The 26,557-nt window shown below is 32.8% G+C and overlaps 2 long non-coding RNA genes across 5 annotated transcripts; one reads left to right on the forward strand and one right to left on the reverse strand.

The window, feature by feature from the left end:
- Nucleotides 1–364: 364 nt before the first annotated feature.
- LOC148613123 (uncharacterized) lies at nt 365–8,617 on the reverse strand. 3 transcript variants are annotated; one of them, XR_015923278.1, is made up of 3 exons: nt 8,486–8,617; nt 1,684–2,360; nt 365–1,377 (listed from the first exon to the last, which is right to left on the reverse strand). It is a non-coding gene; the product is annotated as an uncharacterized LOC148613123 (long non-coding RNA). The 3 variants fall into 3 exon arrangements; XR_015923277.1 differs by having other exon boundaries at nt 2,035–2,360; nt 8,486–8,611; XR_015923279.1 differs by having other exon boundaries at nt 2,035–2,360; nt 8,544–8,607.
- LOC148613124 (uncharacterized) lies at nt 8,495–25,934 on the forward strand. 2 transcript variants are annotated; one of them, XR_015923275.1, is made up of 5 exons: nt 8,519–8,726; nt 9,575–9,617; nt 10,087–12,265; nt 23,902–23,981; nt 25,479–25,934. It is a non-coding gene; the product is annotated as an uncharacterized LOC148613124 (long non-coding RNA). The 2 variants fall into 2 exon arrangements; XR_015923276.1 differs by lacking the exons at nt 23,902–23,981; nt 25,479–25,934 and having other exon boundaries at nt 8,495–8,726; nt 10,087–12,225.
- Nucleotides 25,935–26,557: the final 623 nt, after the last annotated feature.

Consider the following 26,557-nt stretch of genomic DNA (forward strand, 5'->3'; position numbering starts at 1 on the left):
ATTCTTTTGATTACCGCTATAACCTTGGTTCTCTTGATTACTCTTTAAAACGGATGTAATTTTTTATAACATTTCAGTAACTTACATGTCCAACTATTTCTTCCTCTGTTCTTATAAATTAATTTTAAAATATATTTTTATCTTTAAACATGAGAAAAGTAGCTCTGAATTTAACTGAATATAGAAGTGTCAATATTTTTTATCCACTGAGATATAACAAAATTATTTTAACCAATTAGATTACAGCATTTATCTTAAATCAACTTATTACACTTTACCAAAGAATCTTCTTTGTTTTCATCTGTTGTAAGACATCATACAAATCCAACATATCATTTCATCAGTAATAAAAAAAAACACTAAATCAAGACAAAATAAATTTATGGTATGTAAGTGGTATTTTCTGCTTATAGAGCAACAAAAAGACCCAGTCCTCGTGATTATCCAATAATAAAATATAAGAACTGCATGTAGCAAAGGAGGAGGAATCAATTGAAAAGTAACAACAACATAAAAACAAACAAATAAGGAAAAAATTATGAAATACAAAGGAACTGAACAAAGTACACACAGACAAATGCACAGAAATGTGGAACCTAAAATGTTATTCTGTAAAAAAGCAACTAAAAATGTTGAAATAATTCCATTTACATTTTCCAATAGTTTAACTAAGTATTGGTGTTATATAGTTCTTATTTATTGACGATTGAAACAAGGAGACCATGATTCAAACAAGATACATGATATACACTTATTCTGTTATCAAACGAACTTACAAAGTACCATAAACAACTACAAATGCATGTATCTTTAGAATATTGACCTATACAGCACTACTATTGAGATTTAAATGTTTTCAATTTTCTAGCTGAGGAAGCAAACATGATTAATGCAACATGGTCTAAGCAATATTGATATCTGTAATTATGGAAAAACAAAATTAGACATAATTTTTTTACATATTGTGAGCACGCATATAAAAGATAGTATATACTTAAAATTGGGTTGCATGTTACATTTAATAAAAATCCTCAATTGAATAAATTTTCATTTGCGTCATTTGACATATTTTCTTATAAATGATGCACAGCCTATCTATACAATTTTATGAAAATCCAGTGAACTGTTTAGAGGAATGATATTTTAACCATATAAATGATCTCCTTTTGGAATCCTCTGATAACAATCAAATTTCTCTTTGCACATATATAATAATGCTCAACCTTCCTATTAAACTTCATCATTTTTTACACAGTTACAAAAACATGTCGATAGACAGACTGCCTGATTGCTTTGTAACCAAAGATACAAGTAGTCACTGATTAGAAGGAATATAAAACTGTGACTGACACATTCAATCGCATATCACAGCAAAACCTGAAACGAAAAGACGTGTGCAGTAATATTGTTGACACGTGTATTTTCAAAAGTACAAAACTTCAATTACAAGTACATTTAATTAGAAAAAATGTAATGACTATCATTAATTAATCATTATACATGTGTATCATAATGTATTTCATGTAACAAACATTTCTATATAAAACAGAGATGGTAGAACCTAATTATAAAATTGATTACTTAAGAAATTTGAATACCAACAGATTATTTGGCAGTCTATGGGAAATTTGACATTTTGAAATTCATATCCTTTATTCCAACCTTTAGTATGATTTTACTTACTTTATGTTCTTTGTTATGCATGGCTGTTTTCCATGTTTGGTCTTTGTCACTGAATGGCATTCTTTTGACTACCGCTAGAACTTTGGTTCCCTTGATTACTTTTTAGTCACATATTAAGTAGCAAATTATACATAACTATATACTGTATGGTGTCGATTTACAATGTTTGATTTGTTGGATTAAATGGACTTCAACATGTTCATTATCCTCTAATGAATTGAACAGTAATACATAAATTCAACTCAGAAGCTGGCACAAGATGATACTTTCAATTTTCGTAACAGTGTAAATTTAGCATGTCAGTCTAGTTTGTTTTTTGGTAAGGGGGTTATTATGCGAATTTATACATACATGAAAAAAGTTGTTATTTGATTGCACAATGTCTGAATTAACACCACCGGAAAGAAAAGTGTCATGGATCATCAGTTTCCTGAAGCTGCTCCCTTTTCCTCAACAGCAGGTACTACTTTAAATCATGGTCAATGTATTTGTCATAAGGGGTCAAGCGCTCCAACAATTGTTTTATCCCATCAATAAGTTCGTGTTGTGTTCTTGGTTTCTTCCGCCTTTTAAAATGCTTTAATACACAAAATCTGAATTGGGTTAAGGTCTGGACTCTCAAAAAGAGTAGGCCAGTGGTTACATTGCATTAACAATTTTGTTGAGTGACTGCCATGCTTTGAAAAGAGTAAAATACAAAACTTTGCAAGTTTAAATCACAAAAAAATAATCTTAATTTAAACAACATATAAATACATTTATGTATAAGTAGTACTATCTTGAATTAGGACAATGCATTTAGTTTATATTTTAATGAATGAACTACAAATTTACTCTCTATGATGTGACAAAATTCAAATACATGTATCTCAAATTTTCCTGTATTGGTCGGCTGACTAATTCAAATGTAGAATCTATGTCTATCAATTGGTCATCATTAATATAGACAGATATTAACAACTCTTTCAAATTTGCCAGCACGTTGGTATAAATACTCTTACACTAATACATTCACAGTCAAATATGTCTTGAGAGACCTCAGTACTTAGTCACGTGAAAAATGGTTATCGTATGGGTTAGTTCTTTGTTAAATGGGCTTACTTCTTTTCAAGTAAAGTAATACCAACTTCCCCTTTTTCCCAGCATCAACACTAGTTTCTAGACCTTCGAAATTTCATACATGTAAATTGTATATTGGTAAGAGTAATCAAGGGAACCAAGGTTATAGCGGTAATCAAAAGAATGTAATCCAGGGACAAAGACCAGATATAGAAAACAGACATCCACAACAAAGAACATATAGTAACTAAAATCATACATACAAAGTAACAAAAGCAAATGAGCAACTCGGACTCCACTAAAAACTGGGAGCATGGACCAGGTGCATCGGTAGGGTAAGCGTCATCTGCTTGTCTAAAAACACCCGCCGAGTTGCTCATAAAAAGTCAAGTCCGGGGTAGACAAACGAGGAAAGGAAAACTATGACTCGTTGAATAAATCAGTTTTCATGGAGGAGATGGATACACCATAACGATCCACGAGTTCATGATGACGACCATGAAACTTCCGTAGTGATGACTTCAATACTGTAGCAACAAAACCTGTTCCAGAAGCCAATTTGTTAGAGTTCTAGCGCGATACAAAAAGTCTGTGAAGTTTCGGCAAGCTCTGGCATGACGTATGAGTTGTGATATGAACACTCCATACACAGGTGCTGAAGGGATGTTGCCACAGATGAAAGGAAAGTTGACAATTTTAAATGAAAAGTCATCACGTTTGTCGTAAAGTTTGGTCAATAGTTTTCGTTTACCATCGATTTCTAAATATAGGTCAAGATATGAGGCTGACCTCACAGTGTCTGTAGTATCATTTATCTCAAGTTCTTTGGGGGAAGATGCGATGTAACAAATCCGCGAAATTAGGATTGTTTAAAGATAATACGGCATCTATATAGCGGAAACTGAAATGAAATGATCTAGCTAAACGATATTCTTTCTTTCTGATCAGATCATCTATAAAGTCAGCCTCATAAGAGTGAAGGAAAATATCACCAAGTAAAGGAGCACAATTTGTTCCTATTGGAATGCCGACCGTTTGTTGAAAAGCACGTTCACTTAAGACTCGAAAACATTAATACCTGCATTAAACGATGTTCATTAGGATATGTTTTGAACAGAAAAAGGCACTAGAGCGTCATTTAAAATACCATGATAACCATCCATTGAAATAATATGATCTGTGGCACCTCTCCCAAAAATGCCTGCTCACAGATGGCCAGAATCCCAAGAAAACTTGTGAGTCTACGTTAAGGCAGGCAAAAAAAATGGGAAAAAAATGATCAATTTTGTACCATATGCTAGCTATTTTGTGAAAAAAAACTTCAGTTTTAAATTTATTTGACATGTAATTAGTCAATAAGAACTAACTGAAAAATTCTAAAATAGTTATCTTGTTGTACAACATGAAGTTCCTAACAAAAATTCTGATTGGTAGCATTTTATTACTATGTTTAGAATTTCAGTCCAGAAGGGGGTAGAACACCTGTAAGTGTACCTTCTTGATTTACATGTATTACATAAATTATACCTACATATTTATAATTACAGGTAATCATCAATACAATATATGAAAGTTATAATGGTATTTGAAAGATTGGAAAAAGGAAAAAGTATCTGTGTTATTCGCTTACTAAGCAGTTAAAAACGAAACTTAAAATAGAAGCTACACTGTATATATATAGCACTCTCGGTGAAACAATGATAATAGGATATGGTGAATATGTCAAAAAGACAACTACCCCGCCGGGGTAAAACATTTCGATGTACGTAAACATTGTAAACATTATTATTTTTGAAGAAAAAAGTTATTTTGACATGTAACAAAAGTGTCTACATAAAATTTACCCATTACCTACAACTATATCCCTATTTTAACACATTTTTTGTTGGTTTTATCGCACATTTTCTTCCCATTTTAAGTTCTTTAATGAGAAATTGATACTTATTGAATATGTGTACCTTTAAAAAGATAAATTAAATATTTTCAGAGACAAATTTGGTCTGTTAGTGAATAATCTATCTCCAGAGTGATTGCTACTCTCTAAAAGTGGAAATGAATTATTACTATATAGTGTTTATTTTCTTCAATAACAACAGTATATGTAGTGTATGTAAGAAAGTAATCAGGGGAACCTAGTTTCTAGCGGGCTAAAGATAATGTAAATCAGGAAAATACAGACACAAATAACAAATTTGTGAAACTACATAAACCAAAACAGCTTTCGAATAACGACGTATTTGAAAGAGTAATCAAGGGAAATAAAAGTCTAGCGGAAATCATCAGACTTCAATCTTGTATCAACAAAGGCCTTTTCCAGAAATTTAATTTTTTATGTCTGCGTAGTTACGGCAAGCTCTGTCATAATGTTAGAGTAGGGATATGAAAATTTTACAGTACCTGTTTGGAATAAACTTCCCATTTTATTGGGTATGGGGCAGTGGGGAATGGGAGATGGGGCAACAGGGAATGATAGATAGATCAATGGGGCATGGAGAATAGGGTATGGGGAATTGGGTAAATGAATAGGGCAATGAGGAATGGGGCGAGGGAATAATTTTGATTGGTCAATCGAAAAAAAATGTTTAGCCTTGATTTTTCTTAAGCAACGTACTTATCATAATTCTATGATTGTCACAGCAATTGAAAGAGTAAATGTTTTGTTTATTTGTAGAATGTTTGCGTTCATACGATTCCGAAACATACGTCATTTTTGAAAATTTAGACTGACATAATTTTGTCACAGACACTTGCATTATTTCAATATTGATATATTGATTATATTAAAAATTAAAAACAAGACCAGTTTTTAAATAGAAAACGTTGATTCCCTTTCAATTGTCTGACATACATGATAAGTGTTGCAACCACGAACCGGATACTAATATTGCCATCTTTGACAGCCACACATATGCTGATTATTGTGTCAATTTCTACATTTCAAACAATTATTTTGGACCATTAAGGAAATTTCAAGTCATTACAATTTTTCAAATCGCACAAATATCTCATTTTGAAGACTTTGTATTGAAATATGAGTGTCTCAACAACCAACCGGATACTAATATTGCCATTTTGTATATTTTAGAGAACACTTTTGGACCATTATTGAAATGAAAACGTTTTGCACTCATACCATTTGCAGAAATATGTCATTTTTCAAACATTTGACTGAAATAAATGTGCCGCAGCCTCACTTACGATGCTCAATTTGACAATGTTTACATCCTTAACAATTATTACAGAACATTAAAGAAGTTTCAAGGGTTCATATTCATTCAATTTAAAAAAAATATCTCATTTTAAGAGGTTTACTGAAATATTTGTAGCACAGCCATTAACATAGTACTTATATTGACAATTTTAACATTTTATACAATAGTTTTTGACTGTTAGGTATATAACAAGTGTTTGCTTACATACACTTTGCAAAAATATGTCATTTTGAAGATTTTCGATATTCATATTGCCATTGTGTTATATTTACATAACAATAATTCGCCATTATTGAAATTTAAACTGTTCGGACTCATACAATTTGCAAAAATATGTCATTTTTGGGAAAACGGATTGAAATAAATGTGTCAAAGTCACATATATGATGCTTTTTTGACAATTGTTTACATTTTAAATAATAATATTATACCATTAAGGAAATATCCAGTGTTTGCAATCGTTTAATTTGCAAAAAACAACTTACTTTTAAGAACTTGGTGTGAAATATAAGTATCACAGCCATCAACATAATACTTATATTGACAATGTTAACATTTTGTACAATAGTTTTAGACTGAGAGGTATATAAAAATGTGTTTGTACACATACATCTAGCAAATATATGTCCTTCATAAGATTTTGGATTGAAATATGAGTGTCGCCACCATCAAACGGATACATATATTGCCATTTTGTTTATATTTTAAACAATAATATTGGACCATTATTAAATTTAAAACTGTTCGCACTCATACCATTTCTACACATATGATGCTTATTTTGACATTTTTTTTTACATTCTTCACAATTACTTCAGACCATTAAGGAAATTTGAGGAAAACTCAATTTGCAAAAAAAATCATTTTAAAGAATTTGGTCTGAAATATATGTATCACAGTCATTATTATAATACTTATTTTAACATTTTATAAAAAAAAAATTAAGACTGATATGTATATGTTTGTACACATACATCTAGCAAAAATACGTCATTTTGAAGATTTTGGATTGAAATATGAGTGTTGCAACAACCAACTGGACTCTTATATTGTCATTTTTTAAAAACAATACTATTGAACCAATTATTAAAACTGTTTGCACTCAAAGAATTTGAAGAAATGTGTCATTTGTGAGGAATTTGACTGACTGAGTAATCAAGGGAACCAAGGTTGTAGCGGTAATCAAAAGAATGTAATCCAGGGACAAAGACCAGACATAGAAAACAGACATACACAACAAAGAATATAAAGTAACTAAAATCATACATACAAAGTAACAAAAGTAAATGAGCAACTCGGACTCCACTAAAACCTGGGAGCATGGACTAGGTGCACCGGTAGGGTAAGCGTCCTCTGCTTCTCTAGAAACACCCGCCGAGTTGCTCATAAAAAGTCAAGTCCGGGGTAGACAAACGAGGAAAGGAAAACTATGACCATGTGTTGCAGCTACATACATGATGCTTGTTTTGAAAATATTTACATTTTAAAAAATAATTTAAGACAATTACGAAAATGTCTAGTGTTTGCATCCATTTAATTTGCATAAGCATCTCATTTTTACAAGTTTGGTCTGAAATATATGCATCACAGCCATCAACATTATACTTATATTGACAATTTTAACATTCCATACAATATAAGTTTTACACTGATAGGTATATACAAAGTGTTTTTAGTGGAGTCCGAGTTGCTCATTTACTTTTGTTGCTTTGTATGTATGATTTTGGTTGCTTTAAGTTCTTTGTTGTGTATGTTTGTTTTCCATGTGTGGTCGTTGTCCCTGGATTAAATTATTATGATTACCGCTATAACCTTGGTTCCCTTGATTACTCTTTGCATACATAGACTTTGCAAAACCTTTTCATTTTGAAACGTTTTAATTGAAATGTGAGTGTTGCCACCACCAACCAGATACTAATATTTCCTTTTTTATATTTTAAACAATAATATTGCACCATTATTGAAATAAAAACTGTTCGCACTCATACAATTTGCAGAAATATGTCATTTTTTAGAAATATAATTGAATTAACAGTCATTTCAAAAACTAGATTCGTTAACAATTAATATATTTATCTATAGTTTTAAGAATATTTAGCATGATTATTTCTCATGCAGCCCCGAGTGGTGATAATTTACGATATATTTATCGCGTGATTTCGGTGATTTTCAAACCCGGCTGCCAGATTCTAAAATTGATTTTGATTGTACAAAACTTTGTTCATCTTAATACATTATATGTGCATGATAAAACATTTACTTTCATTTTTCTTTTTGGGGGAAGAGGGATTAAACACCAAGAAATAATGCGATGTAATTGGGGATGGTTCAAATGGGGCAAGGGGGTGGGGATAATGGGGGATGGGGCTATGGGGAATGGGGCATGAGGCAATGGGGTATGGAGCAATGGGGAATGGGGCAATGCAATCTTGATTGGATTTTTGAATGAAGATATAGTTGATGCTGCAAAAATAATTCTATATTTAATTTTATCAAATTAACTTGAAAAAATGATAAACACTTGTATTGACCTAAGTACGATCTGCCGCATTCTGTTTCAAGCATATGCGAAAGCAAATATCATTATACTTATTAAATTTCACAGACAAGACATCACAGCTTCTCCTTTTACCTTGTCAAACACGTACACATTTTCAAAATTTTGTGGATCGCCGATTTTTTTATTTCTGTTTTATTTTGTAATTTAACAACAGTTTCATTTTTTGATAATGTTTAAACTAGCATACACTTGTAAGAAGTAGCTCTGACAGGGTAGGTTGTATGTCTTTCCTTCAAATCCCTCTTTGAAGTTCCTCATTCATGTTTTTGTTAGTTTGTGAAATGTATGTATGATTTTAGTTACTTTATGTTCTTTGTTGTGTATGTCTGTTTCCCATGTCTGGTCTTTGTCCCTGAATTACATTCTTTTGATAACCGTTATAACCTTGGTTCTCTTGATTATTCTTTACCTTCAAGGCAATCATTTTGTCAAAACAATGTGTGATGATTTGTGTAATATATACGTTTAATTCTGGTAAATGCATGTATTTTTGTTACCTCTGTTATTTGCCTTATACTCATGAATCAATTTGTTCATTTATTCCTGTTCTGTTTTGTTTTGTTTTGTTTTTTGGTTTTTGGTTTTTTTTGTATTGTTTTGTTTTGTTTTGTTTTTTGTTTTGTTACAAAACAAAATAAAAAAAGAACAAAACAAAATTCATAAATATTAGACTGTATTCGAAAAAAAATATATCAAAATGTACGTGCAAGGGCTTACAAACACAAAGTATTAATAAGTTACTCACTACATCTTTTGTTTTAAAGTATGACACGTATTATGTCGATGCCTGCATACATTGTAAGAGTAATTGTTTGATAAAGTGACAAATGTTTATCCTAATGCTAAATTTCTATGAATAAGTAAATTGTAAACAATACAGTAGTCACCGGAAATCTATACTCTATCAAAACTATAAATATTGTGCCAACAATCATTCTAATCTTGAAATAAGCACTTTAAATATATACCTTATACCCGTATGATCATATGTTTGTTCCGAGGATATTATCATGGTTAAATACCTTAATTTTACTTGTTTTTGTATTATATACTTTTAAAGGATTATCAAAACGAGTTGATATACACAGCAAACTCAGCTACAGGTATGATGAATTCCAAATCTTTACAATTTTTTTTTACTTTATTTCTTTACCTAAAATTTAAATTGCTTTCTTAGTGTGCCTATTCAATATAGCATATCTTTAAAACAATATTTGTATCAAGAGAAGCCATTTAATACACAAGGTTTTTTTACGATTCTGTACATCCATGCTTACATCTATCATTTTTTACGATAAATCATTATAGAAATAGTAACGCAGTAGTTCATAAGTTAAAAAAAAATAAATTGAAAACACAGTTATTTTCAGGACCAACATGTACAAATATATTATTTTACCATCTCGCCATTGTGTTAGTTATTGTATAAAAAACCATGTAAAAAATTTCAATGCACATTATAGAAAGAAATCAGAGTCCAGTGTAAACAATTAATTCGATTTATTGATGTAGATATGGTTCTTAAAAATCTATATTCAACACCAATAATTTATCTACCAGTACTCTTTTCAGTTCTATGTATATACTGGGTATATCAATGCCAAATTAATTGTTCTAGAAATGCAGTTCGCTTGAGATGTCTGCAAGATCAAAGTTCAGACACGAATTGGGACAAACGTCCATTAGTGGTGATGGAAATATTAAGCGGTGCTGAATTTCGTGAAAGGAGGGATTCTCAAAGAAAAACATGGATAAAAACAATGCAAAAAATGGGAAAGATTTTGCCGTTCCGCATGGTGTATAACTTTTTTCTAGATACAAACACGACCAAAAGTGAAGAAGAGAATCGATTTCATAAAGATATGTTGTATCTAAATGTACCAGAGCATGGGACTCGTAACAAATATGGTACAAAAGTGTACATCATATTGAAATACAAACATGAAATATATCCTGAAGCTGAACTTGGAATACGAATAGATGATATATTTCTTTGCGTACCTAAAGTCTTTGAAAGGTTAAGAAAAGTGGTGTCTGAAAATTTGTATTACGCATGGAAATGGCACAACACTGGACAAATAGACGAAATGTTTGTTGTGCTTGGAAAAATGTTATCAAATTGATAGCTCAACAGGCTTTATGTCGGTCTTTAAAATGCAATTGCAAAACATTAAAGGGCTCAGATTTAGGATCAACCTCACTCCAAAACTGGCTAAAAAGATAAAAGATTTATAGATATTGATTTAAAAGCAGAGAACGTTAAAATTAACCATATTAGTATTCAACCCGATAGTAAAGATTGGATGAAATATGCTACCCTAATTATTGCCAAGATCATATAGTATTTCACAAGGTTACAATTTCCACATTCATGAAGACCATGCACAAAAACAACGAAATATTAAAAGAAAACAAATTAAGAGATGTATCTGTGTCTGGAAAGGTTTTTTTCTAGAGAAAATGTGAGAGTTTCGTCCGTCTACACGGACTTTGTTAATAATACGTTAGCCTATCAAATCGATACATTACACAGATGTCCATACTGGGCTGTCGTAACAACGATATTCAACCCGTCAGAAGCGATCAAATATGTGTCAAGTTTGGAAAATTGGTGTCTTGTCGTTGTGACTGATGTCAAAACACCTTCAGAAAAACATTTTTTTTCAAATGTAGGATCAGACAAAAAACTGAATACAAAGTATCTTTCGCTTGATGAACAGTTGCATTTGTATCGTATCCTATTTTAGCGGAATCGATTCCTTTTAGCTCATTTGCACGAAAACATATCGGTTATATGTTTGCAATACATAACGAGAGGAACTGATATGGGATTTTGATGATGATAATATATATATAAGCAAACAAGGATATCAAAGGATAAAAGATTATTTTAGCGCTTGTGAGGATAAAGGTACATCTGTACTGATAAACCCATATCCCTATTTCAGTGTAACAAAAACTCGTGTTTGGACAAGAGGATTTCCTTTAGATTTACTGAAAAATCCCGATATCCTCTCTAAGGCATGTGTGCAAATTGCTAATTCAAACCTAGCGATAATTCAATCACTAGCTAACGGTGAGGCAGATGTTGACGCAATTTATCGTTTGACCTTTAACCCATTTAACTTTACTGCTAAGCCTGATATTGACAAAATTTTTGTACTTCCTCAAAACGCGTATGCTGCTTTCATTGCCCAAGCTACATTATGGTTTCCTAAAGCTTTTAAACAAATGGCTTTCCGAATAAGTGTCACTGAAATAGTAACTGATATATGGAGAAGCTACATTGCCGAATACTTTTTTCAATAAAATTGAACTGAAAGTTGCTTTTTCCCCTTCCTACGTGTTTCACAATAGAACTGTTCATAACATCATGGGGGATTTTCATGCAGAAACTCCTCTCTACAGAGTGGTAAACTGGTACAGTTGTTATCATCCAATGGTTATGACGATATAGTGTGTCTGTACGATGATTTGTACCAAAGACTCATAAATGAAGATGATTTATAAGAGCATGGGACAAAACCTTCAATTTTGTTTAAAAAAATAGAAATATGGATAAAATAAAAAAAAATGTACAAAATTGTTAATTTACTTATAAATCATCGAATAAGTCTAGCAAAAATTTAACCAAAATGTAGACAGTACCATTATATTTTTACATCATATGACAATAGGTTTGGTTGCAAAATAAAGAAACTTGAACAATCATCCTTGTAGTAATGCATACAAGAATTTGTTTCAGAATAAGGTAAGTTCGAATTTTTAATATAATGTATAAAATAGTATATTAGAAATGTGTTTGCATTATTATTAATTGGAAAGTTTGGAAGTTTTCTTTATCATTTGTAGAAAAAAATATATATGTTAAAATAAAGAGGTTACCAAAAATTGAATGTTCTTACCACCCATTAACATCTGCGTTAAAATATAAAAATATCTATTAAAGTTAAATATCATTTGAAATAACAGCAGCACCAGCATTATGATAACTCAGACACATCAAAATCAGAAAAGGAAAACAAGACATAAACAAAACTATTAAACTATTGCACCTGCAATATGAACTCACACAAAAATCCGGTATTGACATCTAGAGCTCCGAAAGGCTAAGAGTATCCTGCTTCGCTAGCAACAATCATCATAGTGCAAGTGATTTTAAACTCGGCCACAGTTTAGTAACACTAATGGAGCTCCCAGATACGTGTCACAAATATTGGTTCTGTCAAAATATAATCAAAGAAACCAAGGATATATAACTCCTGAAACGTGTAACATTCCCAATCCGACTCACATGAAGCACATGATACACGAAAGCCACACGAAACAGGTCGCACAAAGCACGATAAACGAATGATCGTGTCCGCCGGCAGTATTCGTCTCAGTAATTGGTATATTTCGAAATCTAACTTGCACAACGAAACTAATAATAATTTATGATATACAGTGTACGTGTTCGTCGTATTTTGTTGAATGCTAATATCGTACATGTAATTTTACATTAATGTGAATTATGCTTTAATAAACACATTCGATATACACAATTTTTTAGTGGAGTCCGAGTTGCTAATTTGCTTTCATTACTTTGTATGTATGATTTTAGTTACTTTATGTTATTTGTTGTGTATGTCTGTTTTCCATGTCGGGTCTTTGTCCCTGGATTACATTCTTTTTATTACCGCTTTAACCTTGGTTCCCTTGATTACTCTTTAATGTCTATAAAATTGATAAAAATGACTTTAATTTTCGTTATACCGTTATACTTCGTACATTGCAAAAACATTGTCATTGGTCTGGAAGTATGAAAATGTTGAAAGTTCTTAAAATTGAAGAAAAATTTAGTTGATTAAGTTATTTTTTTTACCATACAATCATATTGCTTTCAATATGAAATAAATAGAACTGTTTTTATGTGTAAAATGTCCATATTTGTTGAATTTAGATCATCGTGATAAAAGCAATCTATTTTGAAATAATTTAGCTATTTTAACTAATGCGATACCATCTCATTGGTCTAAAAATAATATTGCATTGTTGATATGACAAATGCCCATTTTATTATACATGGTACATTGTGAAAACATTTTCACTGGTCTCTGAGTATGAAAATATTGAAATTTCATAAAATTGGTGTAAAATATATTCAATATTTAGATACTAGAGTATTTTTGACTAATGCGATACCATCTTATTGCTCTAAATATGAATAGAAAGTAATTTTTATGTGAAAAATATCCATATTTGTTGTATATGGATCATTGGGAACACATTTTCCTTGTTCCAGGAGAATAACAATACCAAAATTTCATAAAATATTGGTAAAAAGTACTTTTTTTAAAATAATTAAGCTATTTTAACTAATGCGATACCATTTTATTGGTCTAAAAAAGCAAATAATGTATTGTTGATATGAAAAATGTCCATTTTTATTATACATGGTACATCGCAAAAACATTTTGACTGGACTGGGATATGAAAAAATTAAATTTCATACTATTTTACTATAGGTAGTCTTCCCATTCGAGTATCATTGGCGTCAAGGCTGTTTTTTTTTTCACTCTATTTAATTTTCACTTCCTTTCATTCCTCGGTTTACATGACTTCTGGTCTTTGAACTAGATTTTCATTGTATATCCCATATTGCTCCTCCGTTTTTGATGAACTATCTTCTCATCGCATAAGGTTCGGGCATCTTAGATCAATATGGTTCATCTAGTTGAACTTTTGAAACTTTCTTGATCTATTGAGGTCATCGAGTCTTATACAAGGATTCCGCTCTGGTTTCCTCTTGTAATTGATATTCTGACGTTGTACGTTTTACGTTATTAATACATCCTAACTATCTTTGTTCCGAAATCTTCTCTATGCAGTTCCATTTATAAGGATCACATTTGTTTTCTGGTCGACTTTTTTCTTTTCTCCAGTTGGTCTACCACGAGGTCTTTTTGGGGCTTCACTTTCTTTTGTCAGTTCATTCTTTGGTTTAAAGTTGGCACATTCTTTTGTCCATTACACATGTACGGCATCACTACTGGTGACTTTTTCTGAGTGAATTCCTCTACAGGGAACTACATAGTAAATCTTTATTGCTCCATGTACGTCCATCTCCTTCGCTGGTCATTCACGAAGTTAACCAGTATTCTTTTACATTTCTTTTTATAGTCATCTGCATTCAGCGGTCAACTGTCGGATACATAAAAAAATTTTCCATCTGCTGGGCTTTTGGATTGCAATTATTGAGTTTCATTCGGAATCAGTCTTTCGTGCTTTGGAAAACATGAGCGCATTGGTTGTATACGGGTCATGGAGTAGCCCGTTCATCAAAGCATCTTGGTGTATTACTGTCGTCAAAGCATCTTGGTTTTGCACAGTCATCAAAATATCGTTGTCAGATAAACCAGGTTGCACGGGTCCTATCTACTTGTATTTGCTGGTGCTCGATTGTTGGAGTAATGTAGCTGGTGCTACTGCTGTTCGAATAAGGAGGTGTGTGTATTCCAGCTGCTGCTGCTCGTAATTGGGGAGGGGTATTTCTGCTGCTGCTTTTCACATATGGGGATATTTCTGCTGCTGCTGGTCGTATTTGGGATCATTCTTCCTGCTGCTTCTATCTGCTGCTGCTCGAGTATGGGCGTATTCTAGTTGTTGCTGGCTGTATTCGGGATCGTTCTTTCTGCAGCATTCGTTTGCTCCAAACGGTCAGTGTTGCTTGCTGGGTTCGTTTTTGTCGTGTTTACTTTTCAAGTTTAAATCGGAAGATCAAGATTTAGTTTTTTTCTGCAAGTTTATTTCATGTTGTCTTCTCCTAAGTAACTTGACGTCTGTTACTTTAAGTGGGGTATTATTGATATCAAAGGCATGGATTTGGTTACGGTCTGTTATAGCTTGTTTTTTACCTCTTCATTACTTTCAATGTTTTGATTCCCTTCATACTTTACCAACCGTTTTTTATTGTATATATATATTTTGTTTTTGTTTTTTTTTTTATAAAGTTAGGGCTTAGATCAATCTTCTCTATATTGAATTTTTATGAAACTATATCACGTGCTTCATTGAATTTCAATTTAAGATAAAAGTCGTAGTGTTGAAATTCCCCTTAATCTGTTTTATTATCATTCACGTAGTTGTCCGCTTCTTCATCCTTTCCTTGCGTCTAACACTTGTTATTGTTCGTTCCAAAACTTTAATCTGATTCAAACTGTAGCTCTACCTCCTCCTACTACAGCTATTTTGATATTGATCTTTTCCAAAGGTAAATCATAACTTAACCAACGAATTAACTAAATTGAAACCTCAGCACATTCCAAGATACTACTTCTATGTAGGAGTCTAGTCTTATCCCTTGACCCTTACACTAACCCTAACAACTAACCCTAACCCTAACGTAATCATAACCCTGGACAAACATCAACATCTGACCCAAATTTTAACGGTGAACTAATCTCATATGTCTGTTTAAACTATTTATTCTACTCAAAGACTTTGAACAAATGGAAAAAGGGAACATGTTTACTCTACGACAGTCTATGTACAACTGTCACTTTTTCCGGGTTAAACTCGTTTTTATATGGTTTATAGAACATTGTTTGTTTGAATGTGTATTTCTACGTGTGTGTATTTGTATGTACATGTTTTATGTACGTGTGTATGTCTGTATGTATGTTTATACGCATGATTGAGGTCAGATACAACCTAACCATAACCCTATCCTTGACTCTTACCCTAACCTTAACCCTTTTTCTGTATCTTGTTCTGTTGTGTTAACACTAACTCGTTATACTGGGAGCATGGACCAGATGCACCGTTGGGTAAGCGTCCTCTGCTTTTCTAGAAACACTCGCCGAATAGACAAACGAGAAAAGAAAAACTATGACCCGCTGAATGAATCAGTTTTCATGGTGCAGAATGATACACCATAACGATCCACGAGTTCATGATGACGACCATAAAACTTCTGTAGTGATGACTTCAATCTTGTAACAATATTACCCTGTTCCAGAAGACAATTTGTTAGATTTCTAGCGCGATACAAAAAGTCTGTGAAGTTTCGGCAAGCTCTGGCATAACGGATGAGTTGTGATATGAACACTCCATAAGCAGGAGCTGAAGAGATGTTACCACAGATGAACGGAAAGTTAGGATTTTTTAAAGATAATACGTAATCTATATAGCGGAAACTGAGATTAAAGGATCTAGCTAAACGATATTCTTTCTTTCTGATCAGATCAGCTATAAAGTCAGCCTCATAAGAGTGAAGGAATAGGTCAGCAAATAAAGGAGCACAATTTGTTGCAATTGGAAAGCCGACCGTTTATTGAGAACACGTCCATAACACTGGACAAATATGTTGTCGATTAAAAATTCCAGCATTTTGTAAACATTTTCCTGAATTATTTCTTACAAAGTATTAGGAATCTCTACCAAGAACTATATAATTGTATCTACGTTAACCATTTTTTTTTTAAAATTACGATGTATAATGTTTTTAAGTCGGGATTTTAACTGAGTATGGGGAATAGAAATATACAGTGTTGAAAAATCATAAGTTTTAATGCTATTATATTCAGATAATAGTATTGAATTGATTGTCTTCTAAAAATCTTTCGAATTTTTCAGGATCCACATTGAATTAATATCACTACGGGAGTAACAAGTATTGTGGTAGAACTGTCGACCCTCTTTGACAGTTGTGAGTATAGACGTTAAAAGTTTTGAAAGAGGTTTGATGGGATATTTTTCAGATCCAGCTGTGAAACTTTGTTCGTATGGATTCTTGTGTTCTTTAGGAATCCAGTCCATAGACGGTAAATCACAATCATCGTCCTTGGTAGAAAGACCAAAAGAGGATAGCACAGATTGATGGTTTTCCACAATCTCTTCTTTGGAGAGTGTGGTAGCAGTATAGGTCTTATCACTCTATTATTTTCTACGTCTACCTCTGATAATACACATTGGATGTAAAACTGTTTGCAGACAAAAACAATGTTGTTTTGGGCTTTGTCTGCTGGTACGGCAACATACTTGTCATATATAGTAGACAATGTTTTTGCTACATCGGGGTCTTTAAAAACCGATGTCGCTTTGGCACTCATTAAACTACTTTAAACTTTCATTCGTTTCAAAATTAAAAACCTCACGGCCTTTAACCACTCTGACAGAGAATCAATGTCTTCTTGTTCTCGTTTTATCCATTTTCTTGCATAGTCCTCGACGGCATCCATAAGAACTTCGAAGTTATAATTCGAATTTATGGAGCGTGATTCACGATACTTGGGACCTTTAGAAAGGATATTACGCAGAGATTCGTTTTCGATGATGGTTAAATGTCCCGTAACGACGTGACCAGAAAGACCATATTTGAATGGAGAGTTCTTGCAAGAACAGTCAGGTGGTTTAGCCTTGAAGCCCTCAATCTCGAGGTTCTGTAATAGCCTTTTATAATTGAAAATTTTGGATGCAATGGGTGAAGTATAGGAATATGAAATAATTGGTATGGATTGGTCTTTGAATAACAGGAGAATTTATTTGGTAACGTTTTTTTTTCTGATGGAGGATGTTAGCCAAGTTAATTGCATCTATACCTTTGTTGACAAACGGTAGTGGAAAAAATGATCATTTTTCCTCATCTTGGCTTTTCACACAAACTGGTTTAAAGAGTCTGTGGAAACAAATATCCAAAATGATGGCAACAAGTCTGTATAATAATGAGATGGGGTCAGAAACAAGAGTGTCAAGACTTGTTTTTAGAGGGAGTGTAGTAAAGTGAGAAGTATAGAATAAAGTTTGGTTCTAATGTGATGAAGTCCAAGAGTTTTTGTATGAAAGGAAGGAGACCATCTATGGAGACATCATGTAACTTAGGTGACGAATATTGGCGATGGCCATGACTCCTTTCCCGTCTTGAATGTTTGTCAAATAAATTCATCACATTTATGCTGTTGTTATATTGGCTTGAAATGTTTCCTATACTTTTGATGTTGTCATTGCATCCGTAATGTATTGCAGTACCTAATCTGCATATCCAGTACTCCTCTTTTTCCCTACGATATTTTTTACTTAGAACGGGACTGTTCGTAGGATGGTAATTTTTTTCTAAAATACGAACTTTCATAGAGAGGATTGAATGATCTTATTGATTAAAGTGTTGATTAATTGTCGGGAATTCGGTGGTGTTCATTCCCGAACGATGACCGCATATTCTTTTGTTTAATCGTTCATGCGTTTCTCCGACATATACTAAACCACAAAAGTTGCATTCTAATCCATATGTCAAGTTTGTTGATTTGTAACTTAAGTCATTGTGACTTCTTGTATGGACGGTTTTGTTTGTAAGGGAACTTAAAAGGGGAATTTTCAGAATTCAGTATGTCAATTTACTTCGCTTTTATCGATTTTAACTAGCACACCGTAAACATCACTTTCATATCTGTACATACACCCTGTACAAAAGTACGACGATGCTCCCGAGCTAGCACTGCAATAAACGAAGAGTAGAGAAGATATCACTATTTTTTTTCGACAAGCGATAAATACCCATATTGCAATTTTTTGTTTGCAAATGAATCTTGGAAAAAGAATCAAATTTTTGTTGAAAGTGAATTTATTTAGAAAGTTATGCATCCAATTTCATATTAAATATCTTTTCTTTTTTAGTATTACTTTGTCCGTCTATCCATGGCATGTGAATAAAATCAGAGTTTAATCGTAAAATTAATAAAAATAGTTGGATTCCATATGAAATAAGATACCCAAAGTTCAATCATAAATAGACCTGTCTTTAAATATCAATACATATCTATACTATAATGGCAGCAAATGAATGATTTGAAACAAAATATGGTCATTTTTCTTTAAGGATGCATGGGATAACTTCTGATCAATCAAAACAATGAATAGTGCATGTTTTAGCCTTAAAAATGCTAATTTGTATTATTCATGTTGCACTGCAAACAAGAGTTCTTAGCTCACTGGCTGAACAAAACATACATGGTTTGTGATTCAGGTAAAAATTGTCATTAAAAGAATAGCTCATCGGCTATATGTGATTACTCTTAATAAGTCTGAAAATCCAAAATATATGTTCAAGTCGGAAAATGTAAATTTTTCCCTAACCACAGGGTACCTCACAAAGATTTTCTCAATGCAAAGTTGTCAAAACAACAAAAATTTCTCAAAATTGTTATAGAAACATATCATATTTGGTAAATGTAGTACTTAAGGTAGATGCCATAACACTCAATGTGTCTAAAAATCCAAAATGTATGTTTTTAATATGAAAAATATCAATTTTCACTGGACACTAGATATTGTGAACTGTTTTTTTTTTTATTATCATTCAAAATTATCAAAACAACAAAATGTCTCCAAATTTGTGTCAAAATATATTATATTTGAAAAAAATGTAGTACTACAGGTTGATGCGACAATTCTTAATATGTATACAAATCCAAATTATATGGGTTTATTTTTTTTCCCTGAAAAATGTCATTTTTCTTTGAACGCTGAATAATGCAAACTGTTATTCTTGACGCTTAACAAAACATATGTAAAACCTATCATATTTGGACAAAGTGTAGCTCTTACGGTGGACGGTATAACTCTTTGTATGTCCGAAAATCCAAAATATGTATTTTTAATCTGCAAAATGTCAATTTTTACTGCACACAGGATATTGCGAATATATTTTCTTAATTGAAAGTTATCAAAACAAAATATTTTTTGTACAAATATATCATATTTGGAAAAAAATGCAGTACTTAAAATGGATGGTGTACATTTTGTATGTCCAAAAATCCAAAATATGTGTTTTTACTCTGAAAAATATCAATTTTTACTGCACACAGGAAATTGCGAACAGTTTTTCTTGATTGATATATCATATTTGGAAGCACAAAGTACTTCAGTTGTTCAGGTGGATTCAATTTATTACAATATATCGAAAGAGTAATCAAGGTAACAAAGATTCTAACGGAAATCAAAAAAATGTATAAGAACGAAGACATGGAAAAAGACAAACATAACGAACATTAAGTAAATAAAATAATACATAAAAAGTAACAGTAACAAAAGTAAACGAGCAGCTCGGCCTTCACTGAAAACTGGGAGCACCTGTAGAGTAAGCGTCTTCTGCTTTTCTATAAACACATGTCGAGTTGCCCATAAATGTCCGGGGTAGACGACGAAAGGAACATGCTGAACAAACCAGTTTTCATGGTGCAGATGGATACACTGTAACGATCCATCACTTCATGATGACAACCATTAAACTTCTGTAGTGATTATTTCAATTTTGTCGCAAAATAACCCTGTTCAATTGTAAGAATTCTAGCCCGATACAAACAGTCTGCATAGTTTTGGCAAGCTCCGGCAAAACCTACGAGTTGTAATTTGAAAACCTCATACGCAGGCGCTGGAGAGATGTTTCCACAGATAAAAGGAAAGTTGACAATTTTGAATGAAAAGTCATCACGTTTTTTTGTAAAGTTTGGTCAATATTTTTTCTTTACCATCGGTCTTTAAGTGTAAGTCAAAATATGAGGCTGACTTCACAGTGTCTGTAGTATCCCTTATCTCAGGTTCTTTTGGGTAGATGCGGTGTATCAAATCCCCGAAATAAGCATTGTTTAACGATAATGCGTCATCTATACAGTGGAAACTGTGATCTAAGGAATTAGCTAAACGATGTTCTTTCGGATCAGATCAGCTATAATATCAGCCTCATAAGAGTGAAGGAATAAGTCAGCAAGTAGAGCAACACAGTATGTTCCCACTGAAATGCCGACCGTTTGTTGAAAAACTACTTTGGAAAAAAACATGTTGTCGATCAAAATCGCAGCATTTTGAAAACATCGTCTTCTGTATATTTGGAAGATGATTTGGAATTATTTCATACAAAGCATGAGAAATCTTTACCAAAAATTAATATCTGTATCTGGGTGTACCATCTTTTTTGAAGAAACAACGATGTATAATGTTTTTGAGTCGGGATTTTAACTGAGTATGGGGAATAGAAGTATACAGTTTTGAAAAATCAAAGGTTTTATTTCTTTTATATTCTGATAATAATCTTAAATTGAGGGTCTCCAAAAGATATTTTGAATACTTCAGGATCCACATTGAATTAATACCACTACGGGAGTAAAAAGTGTTGTGGTAAGACTGGAGATCCTGTTTGACAGTTGTGAGTATAGAAGTTGAAAGTTTTGAAAGATGTTCGGTAGTACATTTTGCCGATCCATCTATGTAACGTTGTTTATATGGATTATTGTGTAGTTTAGGAATACAGTATATAGACGGTAAATCACAATCATTGACTTTGGTTATTAGTCTGAAACATGTAAATTTTCTGGGGTGGGGTCTAAAACGCAGAAGGGTTGAAAACACGGAATGATTTTTTACACTTTCAAAGGTCATTTCTTAAAGAGTATTCAAGGGAACCAAGGTTATAGCGGTAATCAAAAGAAAGTCATCCAGGGACAAAAAACAAGACTTGGAAAACAGACATACACAACAAAGAACAACTAAAATCATACATGCAAAGTAACAAAAACAAATGAGCAACTCGGACTCCACTAGAAACTTGGAGCATGGACCAGGTGCACTGGTAGGGTAAGCTTCATCTGCTTTTCTAGAAACACCCGTCGAGTTGTTCACAAAAAGTGAAGTCCGGGCTAGACGAAAGAGGAAAGGAAAACTATGACACGTTGAATAAATAAGATTTCATGGCGCAGATGGATACACCGTAACGAGCCAAGGGTTCATGACGACGACCATGAAACTTTTGTAGTGATGACTTCAATCTTGTAGCAACATAACCCTGTTCCAGAAGCCTATTTGTTAGAATTATAGCACGATACAAAAAGTCTGCGTAGTATCGGCAACCTCTGGCATAACGTATGAGTTCTGATATGAACACTCCATACACAGGTGCTGAAGGGATATTGCCAGAGATGAAAGGAAACTTGACAAATTTGCTTGAAAAGTCATCACGTTATCTAAAGATAAAAGGTTTTATTTACAGAACCATTGGTGAAAACTACAGTCTTGAACGGAATATGCCTTATCGGAGTATGGTGACGGCAAAGTTTTGACTTTGATATCGACTTTCACAAATTTATGAAAGCCCTGGTCAATAACCGTTAATATATTCTAAAAAAAACAGTTTTATTTCCTATGTTATAATAAAAAATAGTTAGGCAAAATTATTTTGAAAACCACAATGTTGACCGGAAGGTGCCCCATAAGAGTAAGGCGTTAACCGGTTTTTTTTTGTTTTTTTTTTGTTACTTTGCCCTATTATTTTACAAATTGTTAAAAAAAATCTGGTCAAAAACAATTTAAAAAACTGCAAAGACACTTAAATTTTGCATTAATTAAAGAAACAAACAGTTTTACCATGAAGAGTCAATATCGGAGTGCGTAAATAAAACAGTTATAAAAGCAGCCTACCTTTATCTTTAATATCAATAACAAAAAAAATAATGAACTTTATCTCGGAATAAACCACATTTTTAAATTAGAAATGGACATAAATATGTTTGAAAAAGAAGTTCCCGATTATCTTCAATTTGAATAAAAAATACATAATTATTAATACCCTTTGTTGAAAGAATTGTTATCCAGGTTAGTTGTCTTTAATTAAGTGATTTCAAACAACATTGGTTGGCTTGCATTAATCAAGAAGATGAGCAAGATGTTAAATTTGAGTACTACTAGAATTTTCTATATAAACACTTATAGCTGATCTGAATGATATTTATGATAAAAAGTGTTCTGATTCGCGCTACATCGTGTTTTTAACCTGAATTGATTTAAAAATATATAACCTTCTGTAAATAGTGCTGAGCTAAGTAATTCATTAAAATGAAGTAGTTCTTTTGTATAAGTGTTTTCTGTGTTTCAATTTATCAGTGTTTTTTGTTCCTATAGTGCTTCGTTTTTTTTTCACATTCCTTGAAAAATAGTTTAATTTCAATTTCTAATGAAACATACCTAACGGTGTTCTAATTGCAGGTCATTCTCAGGTCAAGTAAATTGACCATTTTTCGAAATTATAAAATATTGATATTATGACTGTGTGAGCTTACTGCATCGAGTAGATGTGGGGTGTCATTGGTCACAGGGTGGCCAACAACTACAGTGTTATTGTACAGTGTATTAAACTCTGTAAATACCAGCAACTAGTGAAGATGATCATGCAGACTTACCGTAGATGCAAGATCTTGCTCTTTGGTCTCTTACCCCGTGCGCAGAACTTGTACCTGGTAACCTGGAGACAGAGGTTTTCTATGATCAATATAAAGACAGCATATATCAATAACAAATTGTTCAATATAGTATAGTCTATTTCCCGACTCTCTTATAATGAACAAACTTCATTTGATATAGGTTGTAAGCTAAAACGCTACCTATTGAGAAAAGATGGATTTCATCTGAGCAGTGCAGGTGTGGCCACTGAAACTTAGATGGTAAGATTATGTATCTACTGCGACATCGACTTCAACGACCACTCCGGACCAATACTTAAAAATCCCTACTCAGTCAACTACTACTTATATAACTCAGGAAGCACCTACCGAAAAAGATCAAACAAAACCGTACTTAGACACCTTAAAGTCATCTACCAAACCAACTACTCAGCAAACAGATTACACATCCTGTACTTAACTGACCAGACGACTTTCTATTATAACCAAAGCGTAAAGCGAATATATAGGACCGGCCACTTTTGGTTTTATCACTTTTCGGTCGTGTTACTAATGGCGTGTCTTCTCCTACTAAGGTGTGTGAGCCTTCTTCGGTTCGTGTGTCTTCTCCCTTTCTTGTTACAAATAGCGAGTTTTCTCGTGCTAAAGTCACTGAGCCTTCTCCTGTTTGAGCGTCTTCCTCTATTCGCGATAGTGCAACGCAAATGCGACGATGTCTAAAAACGAGTCAAATCCGAAGTTTCCTACTGATTATTGAGGAACTTTTTACTTCCATAGTGCTAATCATATTCTTTTACCATTATATCCTAGTAAGATAACATATAAGAGTATAACTTATCCAACCCCTTATTACTTTCATAGATATATGAAAGCTGTCAATCATTCGGAAAACGATTCGGCAAATTAAATTTTAGAAGCACCGTAAGCTGTTAAGGCAAAAGCCTTGTCAAAAAGGTAAAAGACTGGTCCACTTTGGTTAAGGACTACATTTCAGCTAATTTTTGATACATTTATCACTGTTATGAGAGCAGAACAGTGCCTGGAATTTAAAAAAAAAATGCAAAGAACAGGTGAACGACATCTGAAATACGACGAACTTGAGGAGTTTGGGGTACAGGTGTAAATGTTTGTAAAAGCAAGAACGCCAATGGTTCTATCTTGGTTTGTAAAGCGGTCTTTTACGCCGTCGATTATGGCTGCGTTTGGGTTACTTCCTTGATCTGAATAAACCAGAGGTTGTAAGAATTCCCGAAAATGTAAGTCAAGACCCAATTGAGCAGACTGTAAATATTTCATTCAGTGTAAGTTCAGAACCTAGTGTCCAGAATGTAAGTATAAACGATTTTCAAAGTGATTCAAATGATGACCGAATTGTAGATACATATTCTATTAAGAGTGTAAGTATTGATTCTACAAGATCCCCTTAAGTTATTAGACGTAGCGATGCGCGTCTGTGAAGAAATTGAAGTGGAGTCGTTCCCATAGTCCTTCAACTTCATCCTTAGTATTATCAAAATTTCCATTTCTCGTACAAAGTTGTTTGATCATTGCAAAAGTAAGATCATCAATTTGGCGGAGGAATTAAACATGTACTGTGAGACAAAAATAATACTTTAGATCTTAACAGGGTGAAAACTATGTTACAAAATCTACTAGTTGTCTAATATACATGACAAATATGTTGTACCAGCAGACAAAGTCCAATACAACATTTTTTTTATCTGCAAAACGTTTTACATCCAATATTTATAATCATAGGTTGACGTAGAACATAATAGCGGTGATAAGACCTATACTGCTACCACACTCTCCAAAGAAGATATTGTGAAACCATAAGTCTGTGCTATCCTCTTTTGGTTTCTCTACCAAGGAAGATGAGTCTGATTTACCGTCTATATACTGGATTCCTAAATTCCACAAGATTCCTAAAAAAACGTTTACTAGCTGTATCTGCAAAATGTACCACCAAACCTCTTTCAAAACTTGTAACTTCTAGACTCACAGCTGCCAAAGAGGGTTTGCAGTCGTGCCACAAAACTTGTTACTCCGTTAGTGGTATCAATTCAATGTAGATCCTGAAAACAGATCTTTTGGGGACAAGTAGTTTAAGACTACTATCATAATATTATAGCATTAAAACCTATGATTGTTCAACACTGTATACTTATATTTCCCATGACACTGTATACATATATTTCCCATACTCAGTCAAAAACCCGACTTAAAAACATTATCCATCGTTGTTTTCCAAAAAGTATGGTACACCTAGATAGCAATATATTGTTCTTGGTAGAGATGCCTCATACTTAAGAAATAATTCAAAATTATCTTTAAAATATACAGAGAATGATGTTTACAAAAAGCTGGAATTGTTAATCCACAACATATTAGTCCAGTGTGTTGGGCGCGTTTTTCTACAAACAGTCGGCATTCCGATGGGAACAAATTGAGCTCCTTTACTTGCTGACCTATTCCTTCACTCTTAGAAGGCTGACTTTATAGCTGATCTGATCCGAAAGAAATAATATCGTTTGGCTAGATCCTTCAATCTTAGTTTCCGCTATATAGATGACGTATTATCTTTAAACAATCCTAATTTTGGGGATTTGATACATCGCATCTACCCAATATTTTTCGTCTTTCCCAAAAAATAAAATTGGTTTTGCTCCTAAAACATTAGGATGGTTACGCTTAAACTAAAAATAAATTATGAATGTTGGAAACCAAATGCAATTGACGGTATGGTTGGTTGTGAAGGTAAAACAGGCAGGAAACTTTAAATGGCATTTTAAATAAAGCTTAATGGCGGACTACGCCAGTTATTCCCGAGCCACGTG

Source organism: Perna viridis, chromosome 6, assembly GCF_037379345.1.
Source record: "Perna viridis isolate PV_CMFRI_1.1 ecotype Kerala chromosome 6, ASM3737934v1, whole genome shotgun sequence".
NCBI classification, from domain to species: Eukaryota; Metazoa; Mollusca; class Bivalvia; order Mytilida; family Mytilidae; genus Perna; species Perna viridis.